This window comes from Procambarus clarkii, chromosome 9 (genome assembly GCF_040958095.1).
Source record: "Procambarus clarkii isolate CNS0578487 chromosome 9, FALCON_Pclarkii_2.0, whole genome shotgun sequence".
In the NCBI taxonomy this organism is placed as follows: Eukaryota; Metazoa; Arthropoda; class Malacostraca; order Decapoda; family Cambaridae; genus Procambarus; species Procambarus clarkii.
This window is the reverse complement of record NC_091158.1, coordinates 16,384,048-16,395,867: the sequence shown is the minus strand read 5'-3', so window position 1 is coordinate 16,395,867 and position 11,820 is coordinate 16,384,048. Positions and strand designations below refer to the sequence as shown.

The window sequence follows — 11,820 nt, the reverse complement described above, 5'->3', positions numbered from 1 at the left end:
ATTGTAGAGCTCCACGAAGACTTGCAGGAAACATTGTAGAGCTCCACGAAGACTTGCAGGAAACATTGTAGAGCTCCACGAAGACTTGCAGGAAACATTGTAGAGCTCCACGAAGACTTGCAGGAAACATTGTAGAGCTCCACGAAGAGTTACAGGAATGTGTAGCGGGAGAAACGGCAGAATCTACGTGCTTAGGTAAGTAATGGTTGTGAACATTGTGTGGCGGGAATGGCCAAGTGTGACGGGAACCTTAACAGTGTAGCGGGAATTGTGGCTTGTTGGCGGGAATTGTGGCGTGTAGGCGGGAATTGTGGCGTGTAGGCGGGAATTGTTGAGTGTAGGCGGGAATTGTAGGGTTTAGGCGGGAATCGTTGTGTAGAAGAATAGTTAAATGTGGCGGGAATTGAGATGCGTAGGCGTTATATAAGTCCAATGTGTCACAGGAAGTATATGATGTAGACAGGAACTGTAAGATGTATGCGGGAAGAACAAGGTGCCACAGGAACTGTAAGGTGTAGGGCAAGAGCAAGGTGCCACAGGAACTGTAAGGTGTAGGCAGCAAGAGCAAGGTGCCACAGGAACTGTAAGGTGTAGGCAGCAAGAGCAAGGTGCCACAGGAACTGTAAGGTGTAGGGCAAGAGCAAGGTGCCACAGGAACTGTAAGGTGTAGGCAGCAAGAGCAAGGTGCCACAGGAACTGTAAGGTGTAGGCAGCAAGAGCAAGGTGCCACAGGAACTGTAAGGTGTAAGCGGGAAGAACAAGGTGCCACAGGAACTGTAAGGTGTAAGCGGGAAGAACAAGGTGCCACAGGAACTGTAAGGTGTAAGCGGGAAGAACAAGGTGCCACAGGAACTGTAAGGTGTAAGCGGGAAGAACAAGGTGCCACAGGAACTGTAAGGTGTAAGGGGGAAGAACAAGGTGCCACAGGAACTGTAAGGTGTAGGCGGGAAGAACAAGGTGTCACAGGAACTGTAAGGTGTAGGCGGGAAGAGCAAGGTGCCACAGGAACTGTAAGGTGTAGGCGGGAAGAGCAAGGTGTCACAGGAACTGTAAGGTGTAGGCGGGAAGAGCAAGGTGTCACGGGAACTGTAAGGTGTAGGCGGGAAGAGTAAGGTGTCACAGGAACTGTAAGGTGTAGGCGGGAAGAGTAAGGTGTCACAGGAACTGTAAGGTGTAAGGGGGGTGTATAAGGTGTCGCAGGAATTGGAAATTGTTGGCGGGCTGCACAAAGTTTGGCGGGAAACTTGAGGTGTTGTGGTTTAGACTTGACGCTCGCTAATCCAGTTTGTTAGTGTGGGAATAATTGTATTCCTAGTTAGGCTAGTAGGTAACAAATTATGCTAGTGTTTTAAGCAGCAAAAAGTGTTAATGTGAAATACGTTTTGGCTGGATGATGATGATGATGGAGAATGTTATGGCGGGAAAGTTGGAATGGCGCCACCTGTTGCTGCGTATATAGAATGCGCGCCATGTTTGATAGAGCAGGGTGAACAGTTGCTGCCGAGGTCTGCAGTTATACATTTGTTGTCAATATATGTAATGGTGATTAAGATCAATTGAAAACTTATGGCGAGTTTAAAGTGATGCTAGAAGAAAAATTATTAAATTTTAATCAAAATCGATTTATTTATTTTTTATTTTTTTGCCCGCTAATAATCAGTGATGTACGAGGTCGTATAGGCTATATATACTGTATTTAATTTGAGACTATATCTGGCCAGCACTATTAGATATTCCGGGAAGCGATTATTAAGTTCAGTTTACCTTTAATATTTGGCAGTATCGATAACTCAAGTCATTTTGCTGTAGAAACTAGTCACCATGAATCCCAGACGTGGATGGTGACAATATGTATTCACCGTCCTGTACTTTGGATCTCCCACCCACGCTATTACCCATCTTATCCACACCGTAAATACCCATTCATACAATTCATCTCCCAATTTTCACCCGTTCACCCACAATGCCTTCCTTACATTCTTCATCGGGACAAATAGGGGGAACTTTGACAAGGCCATCGGCTTCCCTTTTTTTTTTTTTTTTTTTTTTTTTTTTTTTAGGGAAAGGATGGAGAGGCATAGGTTAAGGAAAGTTTAGAAGTGGGAAATACAGTGAGAGTTATGAAAGCAGGCGGGCTGTCCGCCTTGCTGAGGCGCCTCCTGCCTCCTAACCCCCCCACATCCTCCCCCCTCCCACCCACAGCCTACCATATATGGCGAAACACATGTTAAGAACCTCTCACACACTCACAGCTCCCTGACAAGTGAGAGAGCAAGCTTAGCTGCCAACCCCCACACATCGTGTCAGCAAGGCGGACAGCCCGCCTTTTTTTTTTTTTTTTTTTTTTGAGATATATACAAGAGTTGTTACATTCTTGTACAGCCACTAGTACGCGTAGCGTTTCGGGCAAGTCCTTAATCCTACGGTCCCTGGAATACGATCCCCTGCCGCGAAGAATCGTTTTTTCATCCAAGTACACATTTTACTGTTGCGTTAAACAGAGGCTACAGTTAAGGAATTGCGCCCAGTAAATCCTCCCCGGCCAGGATACGAACCCATGACATAGCGCTCGCGGAACGCCAGGCGAGTGTCTTACCACTACACCACGGAGACTGTTATACCTTTCATACCTCTCACTGTATTTCCCACCTCTAAACTTCCCTTCACCTATGCCTCTCCTTCCCCTTACTCCCCTCCCCCCTCCAAATAAAAAAAAAAACATCAAACAGTCCGGGTGGGGGGGGGTGAGATATCTTATACTGTGCATACTAATGGCATGTTTCAATGGATTATATACATGTCACTCGGTTAGTTAGGTTAAACGATTATTTGATAATTTCCAATATATTTAACTTTTCGGAGACAATCTTCATAATTTTTAACCCTTTTCATTTTATATTCCAGATAACCTTATTGTCCGATGCTTTGAAACTCTGGAAGAGGTACTGGAGTCCGAAATATGAAATCAGCAGCTTGTTAATACTGGATGAGAGCCGTCAGGCAAGATTTTGGTATTAGTTGTAGGACCTTGAGAAAACTGCTTTATAAAGTAAGTTAACCTTCTTTTACCCTCTTCATATTGGCAAGGTCCTTGTCTTCATGTCAGCTATCCTTGGTATGTTCATCTTCCCGCTTTAACTAGTAATAGAGGTATGCCTTTTAGCAGTTCTTGAGGACTTAACATTATTCACTAATCATTGGAGGGAAGCGACTTATTTTCCCCTCAGCCTCCATACCACAATGCTAGCCTTGGGGGCTCTCCTCAGCCTCCATACCACCATGCTAGCCTTAGGGGCTCTCCTCAGCCTCCATACCACCATGCTAGCCTTGGGGGCTCTCCTCAGCCTCCATACCACCATGCTAGCCTTGGGGGCTCTCCTCAGCCTCCATACACCATGCTAGCCTTGGGGGCTCTCCTCAGCCTCCATACCACCATGCTAGCTAGCCTTGGGGGCTCTCCTCAGCCTCCATACCACCATGCTAGCTAGCCTTGGGGGCTCTCCTCAGCCTCCATACCACCATGCTAGCCTTGGGGGCTCTCCTCAGCCTCCATACCACCATGCTAGCCTTGGGGGCTCTCCTCAGCCTCCATACCACCATGCTAGCCTTGGGGGCTCTCCTCAGCCTCCATACCACCATGCTAGCTAGCCTTGGGGGCTCTCTTCAGCCTCTATACCACCATGCTAGCTAGCCATGGGGGCTCTCTTCAGCCTCTATACCACCATGCTAGCTAGCCTTGGGGGCTCTCCTCAGCCTCCATACCACCATGCTAGCTAGCCTTGGGGGCTCTCCTCAGCCTCCATACCACCATGCTAGCTAGCCTTGGGGGCTCTCCTCAGCCTCCATACCACCATGCTAGCTAGCCTTGGGGGCTCTCCTCAGCCTCCATACCACCATGCTAGCTAGCCTTGGGGGCTCTCCTCAGCCTCCATACCACCATGCTAGCTAGCCTTGGGGGCTCTCCTCAGCCTCCATACCACCATGCTAGCTAGCCTTGGGGGCTCTCCTCAGCCTCCATACCACCATGCTAGCTAGCCTTGGGGGCTCTCCTCAGCCTCCATACCACCATGCTAGCTAGCCTTGGGGGCTCTCCTCAGCCTCCATACCACCATGCTAGCTAGCCTTGGGGGCTCTCCTCAGCCTCCATACCACCATGCTAGCTAGCCTTGGGGGCTCTCCTCAGCCTCCATACCACCATGCTAGCTAGCCTTGGGGGCTCTCCTCAGCCTCCATACCACCATGCTAGCTAGCCTTGGGGGCTCTCCTCAGCCTCCATACCACCATGCTAGCTAGCCTTGGGGGCTCTCCTCAGCCTCCATACCACCATGCTAGCTAGCCTTGGGGGCTCTCCTCAGCCTCCATACCACCATGCTAGCTAGCCTTGGGGGCTCTCCTCAGCCTCCATACCACCATGCTAGCTAGCCTTGGGGGCTCTCCTCAGCCTCCATACCACCATGCTAGCTAGCCTTGGGGGCTCTCCTCAGCCTCCATACCACCATGCTAGCTAGCCTTGGGGGCTCTCCTCAGCCTCCATACCACCATGCTAGCCTTAGGGATGCTCAATAATTTTTTCCTTACAGTTTAAAATATATGTATAATTATTTCTGTTTGTATTTGCTGCCTAATCATTTTAATTATTTTGGATTTTTGACAGTTTAATAATTTTCCTTCCCAACAATATTTATGTAATCGTTTTTCCTAGTTAACCATTTGTTATTTTTTCCTTCATCGTAACCATGTAATTATGTCCCTACAGCCTATTTATATTTATAATTATTTTTCCTGACAGGCTAATCATATACAGTATATCTTTTCCCTTACAGCCTAATCATTTTATATATTTTTTCTCAACAGCCTAATAAAATGGTCAATTTTTCCCGACAGGTTAATCATGATAATGATTGTTTACCCATACAATGTAATCATGTAAATAATTGTTTACCTATACAATGGAATCACAAACAATTGTTTACCAGTACAGTGTAATTTTTTAATTCCCTACAGCCTATTCATACATTATTATTGCTTGCTTACAGGGCTAATCATATTTTAATTGATTTTTCCTTACTGTCTAATCATTTCATATTTTTTTCCAAACAGCCTAATAATATGTTTGATCCCCCACCCTTCCCACAGGCAAATCATGTAAATAATTAATTTTCTGTAGTCTGATCATGTAGATAATTGTGTATCCATACATCGTAATCATGTAAATAATTGTTTATCCTTACAATGTAACTAATTTAATTCGAACAGCGTAATCATATTTATAGTTTTTTTCCTTTCAGGTTAATCATATCTATAATTTTTTGTTCTTACTTACTGCCTAATCATTTTGTAATTTTTTTCCCAACAGCCTAATGAAATAATTGATTTTTTTTATCTACTGGCTAATGTAAATAATTTATTTTCTCTGGTCTAATTATGTAAATACAGTGGTACCTCGCATAACGATTGCCCCAAAAGACGAATATTTTGGGTAACGAACGGCCCGATCGGCGTCAAATCGTCCCTTATGACGAACGCTGGTTTGAGTAACGTCAACACCACATGGTGGGGTCGCGCTGCTTCTTGCACATTCTTAGACGCCTCCGACGATGCACATAAATTATGTTGTTCTTGTTTAAAGATGCTAATGATGCTGGGATATAAAAGGGTGACTACTGAGATGTTGCAAAGCATTGACGTTTTTGTAGGAAAAAAGAAATGAAATGTCTGATATACAACAAATGTCAAAAAGGTTCGTTCGGTGTTCGGCAGGTAGGCTGCTCCATTATAACAATCTTTCTTTGTTTCAAATGTGTTCCATTTGTTTTTTATTTGTCATTTGCATCTCAATAATGGAGAAGCCTACCTTACATACACTGAATAAATCATTATGACATTTTCCTTTCTTCAAATGTGTTCAATATTTATTTTTCATTTGCCTTATAGCAAAAGGTTCGTTCGGTGGTCGGCAGGTAGGCTGCTCCATGTTTCTTACATACAAAAAACGTAAATAATAAAAAAAATGAAGAATTTTGAAAACCAGTACAAATGTCAAAAAGGTTCGTTCGGTGGTCTACAGGTCGGCTGCTCCATGTTTCTTAAAAAAAAAAAAAAAAAAAACGAAAAATAAAAGAACTGTTGAAACAATTTGAAAAATGGACAAATGTCATAAAGGTTCGTTCAGTGTTTGTCGGGTAGGCTGCTCCATTATTGAGACGTAAGTGACAAATACAAAACAAATGGAACACATTTGAAACAAAGAAAGATTGTCATAATGGAGCAGCCTACCCAACAAAAACTGAACGAACCTTTTGCCATAACGAATATGAAAGACAAGGGCTGCTGGCTGGGTTAGTACTGCGTGAGCAACCATTTGTGGCACACGTGCCTCTGGCTCTCAAACACCTGTCCCACACGGTGTTGAAAGACTGTGCTCAGTCGGTGCAATTCAGACCCTTTTGTTTGAAGAACATAAGGGTCATAACATTGGTGAAGCTAGGCGCAATAAGGGCTTAACACAACGGTCGGATGCCAGTGATACAGCACCTATGAGGATGATACAGCAAGCGTATCCAGGTGTAGCTCTGAGCCCCACCCTTGCCATCTCTAATGTATATAGATGATACATAGATGAATCGTTTTCTGCGTTCAGTGATGATGCATCTGATACAAGTAGCATAGATTAACAGTGTTAGCGGCTTCCATGGTGGTGGTGTTCATTGATATTTTCAAGAATACCTGAATCTTTTCCTGACTGATGGACACTCTTTGAGGCTAGCTGAATCTCTTCCTGACTGATGGACACTCTTTGAGGCTAGCTGAATCTCTTCCTGTGTGGGACCTTACAAAGCGATCTTTTCAAGACTACCTTACAAATTGAGCTTTTCCTATAATCGTTTCAATACTACTTTATGCTTTACAAGCTTGGCTACATACCACCTACAAGTACTAAAGCCAAGGGTGCACGCAAGTGCGTTATTTGCAAGCACACATAACGATGAAACAGGAAGCAAAAATCTATCTGTAGCTGGTGCAAGGAGAGCAAAGTCGCGCGGTGTACCATGGACTACTTCGTTGACTATTATGCACCTCCAAAGTACTGAGTGTGTAATACAGTGTGTTACTGTGTAAATAGTATGTGAAACTGTACATATTGTAATATTAGTGAATGTTTACCACATAATATTGTGACAATAAACATTTATTGTGGACACATTACTGACACATGTATCACAGTTTCATGGAAAATTATGAACATTCTACTGTATACATATTGTAAAGGTCACAAATATGCATCATATACGATAAATGAAACAAATAAAACCGCATTGGAAATGCATAGAAAAAATATTTGAAAATATATTTGTGGCAACACGCGGTGCTTGAATGGCCTGCGCGACCGTGTCTGGGAGCTTCACACACGGACGACCAGGCCCTGATGACGTCACAGCGCACCTTGTCCACGCCCTCACAGCCAAAGTAAGTGGAATTTGGTAATTATTTTTACATAGACATGTTCAGGGACGGTAATTTATCATTTTACAAAGAAAAATTTTATTTTGGGGAACATTTGATGTCATGCACTCTGGGGAAATTTCACAATAAACACAGTGCATCACACTGGTTACATGGGGGGACACTCGTTTTGTATGACGTCCGTTTCACATGACGAACATGGAACGGATTAAATTCGTTATGCGAGGTACCACTGTAATTGTTTACTTATTCAACATAATCACGTAAATAATTGTTTATCCCTACAATGTAATTATTTAAATATTTTTCCTACAGTTTTTTTGAATTAAGGATGATGGTTGTACTGCATTCAAGAAACGATTTTTTGATCTGTTCCCGCTCAAGTTAAATTTACACCAGGTGTATGGAAGATGGCAAATTACCTTGTCGTGTATTCCAGTGGGGCATTCTGCTGTGCATCTGCATAAGGATAAGGCATTGAAATTGAGGTCGTAAGTAAAACATTACATGTGTATTGGAATCGAGTATTTAGTGGGAACACAACTCTCAGATTTTATTATGAGGTAGATGGCCGATGTGAGAAAATATTGAGGTCGTATGGCAGGATCAAACCTGCAACTCTGAACGCCTCAGGCACACACACTACCGACCGGACCATGATGGCAGATGCTATTACAGAAATAGGAGCCTAGTTCATTGGCTACATATGGGAATGGGTCATATCAGACCCAGTAGTATTGTGGAGAGGCGCAAGTTAGGAGAATATTTTCAAAGATTTTGCCAATTTTTCTGCAGAGTAGGTTAATAAGTGTAATTATATTTATGATAGAGATGGTTCTAGAGTAGCTAGAACCAGTGTGGAAGGGTTTGGGTATTATAATATCCATCAGAATTCAGGGTAAATGTCTGTTTCAACAGCATGTCGGATGGGATTAGTGACAAGAAGAAAACAGAACAAGCAGGAGCGAACTAAGTGGTTTAGAAGCAGAAACCGTAAGAGTTGAGTTGCTCTTACATAAGTAAGATAGAAAAAAGTCCAGATGTTCAAGTTTGTTTAACTTCTTAAAAATACATATTTTCGTTAAATCTTAAGTTAGGAACCAATTGTTCTGATATAAAATGGATACAATATTTAAATTATCTTAATTATCATCTTAATTTATGCAAAAGTAAAGATGATAAATATGATAAGGTTACCTGTCCCATTGCCTGGGACAGAAACCAATAAGATTTATCGTGATCTCCATAGGCCAACGACTGGCCCTTCACAGGATTAACCCACAACAGTTGCATAACTCCTAAATGATAAACAAGCATCAGGTATAAGGGAACATCTAAAAAAAAAATGTAATTTCTGTCCCGGAATCAAATCCAGGGCACATTCAACTGAGTCAACCGCTGACAGGCCAACTGTGATTATGCCTGGCAATTTGGTTTGAGGTTGCCAGTTACGCCAGGTGGACAAAACGTTTTGAATTCCTGAAAAATGCTACAGGTCAACTGTAATTAAGCTTGACACTCGGCAACTTGGTTTGAGGCCAGTGTACCAAGACCAAGATTAAATAAATACAGTAGCAGAAATGATAAATATGTAGAGATATATGCAACAAAGTTAGAACTTGTACGGAAACGTAAGTCTGGGTCCAATGGCACGTCCATTGTTAACAGGTAGGTATGAATGGGGTTAAGTGTGGTAAAGATACCATAGATGAGACCTTGTAAGTAGTGGTATGACGAACGCATTGATGGATTGTATTCGGGAAGTCTGGAATCTATTCCAACGAGATTTCTCCAGATGGCTGTATTTACTTAGTTGTGCTTGTGGGGGTTGAGCTCTGGCTCTTTTGTCAATCAACTAAACAAGGATGTGTTATGGAGGGCATGGCAGAGGTCTTTAAAATGATCAATATTTTCTCTAAGGTGGATGAGTAGAATTTTTGTTTTCTTGGAGTTGTGGTAGCACCATGTGACAAATTCTAGGTGTGAATATAATTGGCTATTCTCAGTTGTCTCACCATTATAAAAAGCATCAGTGCAATATGGAGAGGGGAAGACAACTAAATGTATGTTAGCTGTCGCAGCGCGATGACTAACCCTGAGGTATCTAAAGTGACCTAAAGATTATATTATCATTAATAGAATATGTGTGTAAATCACGAAAAATAAACACGATTAAAAATGTGAGTGTCACATTTTAATAGAATATGTTTAGCAACACTCGATGGAAATTGAGGTTTCATTTTCGGGTGTAGTTATTGGGATATATTGTTTAACTATTTTATTTTATTTTATTTATATATATACAAGAAGGTACATTGGGTTTGTGAGAATACATTGGATAGTACAGTATTTACATTCTTGTAAAGCCACTAGTACACGCAGCGTTTCGGGCAGGTCCTTAATCTAGCAGATAATTTTAAGTAGGTAATTTCTATCAGAATTGATAAATGATAAAGATACAATGCAAGAGAAAAATGAGATGAGAGAGCTTAGTAAGTATATTCAAGCACATTGTCATATTAAAGCTCTGATTGATTACATTGACAGCTTGATTAGTAATTTAAACAAGATTAATAGACACCATACAGCAGATTGACAGCACATATAAGACAGCAATGATCACAATGGTAAAGATGTTCAGATTGGGTACATAAAGATTGGGAGACTGGGTAGCAAAAGATACAGATAAACAAGATTTATAAACACCATAAAGCAGATTGGCAGCACATATAAGAAGACAGCAATGATCACAATGGTAAAGATGTTCAAATTGGGAACATAAAGGTTGGGAGATTGGGTAGCAATAGATACAGTGCAATTTTAAGGCAAAAAGTGAAAAACTATGAAGATGAAATTAGGTACTTTTTAGTATTGTATTAGTATTTTCTTAAGTGTATTACTGTATTGACATTGTCATAATCTGTATAGGGTGGTACATTGTGTGACTTCTATGTATTAATTAGAAGGGTTTCATAAACCACGCTTGACTATTATTTTTAGCCTTCAGCTAAATGATGGGTTTAATGAGATATCAAACAAACTTTTTCCTGGTTAACAGAGGCCTTCATTCCATTGCTTTGTGAATTTGAAACGAGTTCAGTGCAAATTTAAAAGTGCACATAAAGAATGAGAGATTAAAATGGGAGAAAGTTGTGAAACTAAGTGTATAAAATACTAACTGATGCTAATCCTTCCAAATCTAAACTGGTCCAACCTAACCCTAATCTAATAAAACCTTACCCTCTTTCCTATCCTGTGCCATATGGCACAAAAACAAAACATTTTCCTTACCTTGGTGAGTTTATGTTCGACGTGTCAACTCTGACGAGATTATCCGATGTGACAGCTCGCCATTCTTTTTCCCTGGAGAGTTTTTGTTCGATGTGACAACTCTGATGAAATTGTCCAGTGTGACATGGCTCACCGTTCCTAATCCCTACATTACTCAACCCCACACACGCCTTAATAAACCTCTAACTAGCATCATTTAGACAAAACCTATTCACTTATAAGACTCAACTTTGAAAGATGCTGGGCGTGCGGGAATTTACGTAGGGGCCCCAAACACGAATTGTGTGTTAAAAGGAGGTCTTGGGGAGCACCTGAACAGCGGAAGCGAAGGGGAGAGCAGACTCTACTGAGGTAACATGAAGCAAGAAACCAATAGAGTAGCTCTAAGCTCTGCCTCTACCTAAAGGTAGAGAGGCAGAGCTTAGAGCAGAAGGGTGTGGGACTAAAGTGGCTTCAGTATAAACTGGAGAGGAATCGAAACTGATAGGTTTTCATCAGGGCTAAGGAGGTAGGCCATGCTGGGCCAATCCGGGATTGTGTGGTGTAAAGTGGAAGTCCTCATAGACTGAAGAATCCGGCCGTTATGAGGTCTCTAGGAACGTATTGTGAAATCGGGGTCATCCCTCGAGCTTTAGGCTTAGTGAACGGTATTCCACTCATTAAGCATTTGAGTTAGGTAGAAATTGTGTGATTAAAGATAAACAGATCTGGCAACGCAGAAGTGCTGCTGAGGCTGGGTCACCAATGAGGGCGCCTGTGTGAGATAATTATGGCAACGCTGAAAGGTTGCTGAAGCGCCTGTGTGAGATAATTATGGCAGCGCAGAAGGCCGCCAATGAAGGCGCATGTGTGAGAGATTATTATGGCAATGCAGAAGGGCTGCTGAGGCTTGGTCGCCAACGAGAGCGCAGAGATTTATGGCAACGCAGAAGGGCTGCTGAGGCTGGGCCGCCAACGAGGGAGCATGTGTGAGAGATTATTATAGCAACGCGGAAGGGCTGCTGAGGCTGGGCCGCCAACGAGGGCGCATGTGTGAGATTTATGGCAACGAAGGACTGCTAAAGC

The 11,820-nt window shown here is 42.4% G+C and overlaps 1 long non-coding RNA gene across 1 annotated transcript; it reads left to right on the top strand.

The window, feature by feature from the left end:
- LOC138362704 (uncharacterized) lies at window positions 1–11,017 on the top strand. The gene is made up of 4 exons (XR_011227902.1): window positions 1–195; window positions 2,905–3,049; window positions 7,780–7,955; window positions 8,383–11,017. It is a non-coding gene; the product is annotated as an uncharacterized lncRNA (long non-coding RNA).
- Window positions 11,018–11,820: the final 803 nt, after the last annotated feature.